Source organism: Oncorhynchus masou, chromosome 15 (assembly GCF_036934945.1).
Source record: "Oncorhynchus masou masou isolate Uvic2021 chromosome 15, UVic_Omas_1.1, whole genome shotgun sequence".
Lineage (NCBI taxonomy): Eukaryota > Metazoa > Chordata > Actinopteri > Salmoniformes > Salmonidae > Oncorhynchus > Oncorhynchus masou.
In genome coordinates, this window is record NC_088226.1 from 21,646,697 (window position 1) to 21,650,147 (window position 3,451).

Here is a 3,451-nt window from a genome sequence, read left to right on the forward strand (position 1 = left end):
TGTTTGCCAATGCAGATATACTCTGAGCACCTGAATCAAAGGACAAGTCCATGCATTAAGCACACATTATCCATATCAAGACTCCAATGACATGTTGCAAATAAATACTGGTTTGTCAAAATGCTGTGAGCAGGGTTCAAACCAGAGTGGGGAGACCCCATTGGATTTCAAGTCCAACACAATTTACCACTCTGCAATCACAGCTTGCTATGTTAAAAGCCAGTCGGCTATCTGATTCTGTACATTTTGCTTCTGTATAGACAAGACCTTCGACTGAAGAGCCTGTTTGAACTGTTTCTCAAGGAATTTTATTCTGACCACCTGAATCAAAGGACAAGTCCATGCATTAAGCACACATAATCCATATCAAGTCTCCAATGACATATTGCAAATAAAGACTAGTTTGTCAAAGCGCTGTGAGCAGGGTTCGAACCTACGCGGGGAGACCTCATTGGATTTCAAGTCCAATGCCTTAACCTCTCGTCCATCGCAGCTTGCAACATTAAAAGCCAGGCCTTAACCAGTTCAATATCTGATTCTGTACATTTTACTTCTGTAAAGACGAGACTTTCTACTGAAGAGCCTATTTGAACTGTTTGTCAAGGAAAAAATTTTCTGAGCACTTGAGTCAAAGGACAAGTCCATGCATTAAGCACATTAAGCATATCATGTCCACAAGGATATGTTTTAAATGGAAAACTGATTAGACATCGCGCTGTGAGCAGGGTTCGAACATGCGCGGAGACACCCAAATAAATTTCAAGTCCAACGCCTTAACCTCTAGGCCATCACAGCTTCTCCTCTTACCTACAGACCCTTAACCAGTCCACTACCTCGTTCTGTCCATTTTAACTCGAAAGTGACCAGATTATTGCTATTGAAGAGCCTACTTGAAACGTTTGTCATGGAAGATCAATTCTGAGCACTTAAATCAAAGGACATGTCTAAGCATTATCCATATCAAGTCCCCAATGACAGGTTACAAATAAAGACTGGATTGTCAAGGCGCTGCTGGCAGGGTTCAAACCTCCACTGGGCAACCCCAATGGATTTTGAGTCCAACAATTTAACCATTCTGCAATCACAGCTTTCTGAGGTACCTCACACAAGGACAAAAGTATCCAAATTCAACTGCCTAGTTCAAATTTTTTTCAAGCAAAGTTTAAAAAAGGCAATTTTCTAAGCACTTCAATCGTTGGACGAGCACATAAAGTAAGGACAATTTAAATTCAAAGGAGATAGATCCAATTATTAAAGGTCTACTTTATCATCACCCAGTATGCAGAGTTGAAAACTGTACAGGAAAAATACATAGGACTTCAATTACAATGCTTAATCCACTTAGCCATCACAGCAGTAGGAAACTAAGGAAATTGATGAGGAGAAAGCAGAAGTGGGCTATATGCTTCAAGCAAGTTAAGAATATGGGTGAGGAGACCCCATTGAAATTCAGGTCCAACGTCTAAAGAACTCGGCCATTGCAGCAGTTGGAATGCAAGTAAAGATATTGGGATTTGGAAACAGACATCATTGGTGAAAAATGGTAAACTTGATGGCACAAGATCTTGATCTTATTGCGCCAAGTAACCTCGGTCCTTTCCAAAGCTGTGAAGGTTGGAAGTTTAATGTGCAAGTCAAAAAACTATGTGCAGAGAAAGTACAAGTGGACTATTCACTGAGAATAAGATTTAAAAAGGAGCAGAGAGACCCAATGGTGTTTCAAGTCTGAGGATATACCCACATGGCTCTCAGAATTTCCATAATAAATCTAATACTAACAACAGTATGTGTACTGAAGAGACGATTTGAACTGTTTGCCAATGCAGATATACTCTGAGCACCTGAATCAAAGTCCATGCATTAAGCACACATTATCCATATCAAGTCTCCAATGACATGTTGCAAATAAAGTCTGGTTTGTCAAAGCGCTGTGAGCAGGGTTCAAACCTGCGCGGGGAGGCCAAATGAGTTTTCAAGGAGGACCTGTCTCTCAGAATTTCCATCATAAATCTAACACAAACAACAGTATCTGTACTGAAGAGCCTATTTGAACTGTTGGTCAAGGCAGATATACTCTGAGCACCTGAATCACTGGACAATTCCATGTATTATGGACATTATCCATATCATGTCACCAAGGATATGTGGAGACCCCATTGGATTTCAAGTCGAAAGCCTTAACCACTCAGCCATCGCAGCATGGTATCTTAAAAACCAGTTCTTAACCAGTCGGCTGTCTCATTCTGTACATTTTACTTCTGTAAAGACTCGACGATCTACTGAAAGAGCCCATTTGAACTGTTTTTCAAGAAATACATATTCTGAGCACTTGAATCAAAATACAAGTCTGCATTAAGCACTTCATCAATATCAAGTCACCAATGCTACAAATAAAGACTGGTTTGTCAATGTGCTGCGAGCAGTTTTAGAAACTGTACGGGGAGACAACAATGGAGAATATTTCCAATGCTTAAACCACTTGGCCATCGCAGCAGTAGGAATCTAAGGAAAGTGGCAGTTTGATCAGGGTCTGCATTGCATCTCTGCCCTGGTGCAAGGCCTGTGCACACTGGTATCGTCGCCACAATTGCCAGCAGTGAATCCCTTCCCAGAGCTGCGCAGCAGCGTTGCACAGACATGCTTAGTAAATAATGCAACCATTTCTCTTCAGCTTGTTGTGAAGCCACAGGTCAGAGAATGCAAATACTGCAACAGTGGCTGATGTTGGGGTTTGTATGCAAATGTCTTTATATCTAATTGAAAGACTAAAATGTTTTCCTTCTGCATTTTCCTTGCATTGAGAGAAATAGCCACATAGGCAGCCTATTTCTGTGTAAGTAGTTGGTACTGTATAATCGCAGAGATAACATATATTTCAGTCTTGTCTCACGGGAACCTTAACTTTAGAAATGTTAGTAGATAATAGCAGAATCTACTGCACAACCAGAGCTGATTAACTAGCAAAGGTGCTGGAGTCAAAAACTGGAGAAACAGGAAAAAGTCTGCACAGTTTTGAAATACTATTACAATCTATAATGAAAGATCAGAATTGTTTTGATGTGAGCAAAAAAAACAGTTGTCTTAAAATCATAGCATTATTAAACAATAAATAAATACATTGTGACAGTTAGTCGGTGAGCTAACTAGCGAATTTGAACCACGTTTTCATAGTCAAAACACCTCAATACAAGAGCCTCTTATCTCAAAATTCTCTTGCTCTCTATTTGTCTGTCTGTCTCTGTCTCTCTCATAAGATGATGAATGACATGCTTGGTGACACCATTGGCATGGAGACCACCAGCAGCCCAACCCTAGTAACCAGCATGCAGAAGCCTCTCCTCCTTCCCCATGGCAACCTTATCACTGCCTGCATTCCGAAGCTCACCCCAGTTCCTCTCCTCACTTCCACTACCCCACGCAAGTTCCCTCCGTCTCTACACCTTTGTCAGAT

At 40.9% G+C, this 3,451-nt stretch overlaps 1 non-coding gene across 1 annotated transcript; it reads right to left on the reverse strand.

Annotated features, from left to right (window-relative positions):
• Positions 1 to 412: 412 nt before the first annotated feature.
• Positions 413 to 494, reverse strand: trnas-uga (transfer RNA serine (anticodon UGA)). The gene has a single exon. It is a non-coding gene; the product is annotated as a tRNA-Ser (tRNA).
• Between the last annotated feature and the right edge of the window lie 2,957 nt (positions 495 to 3,451).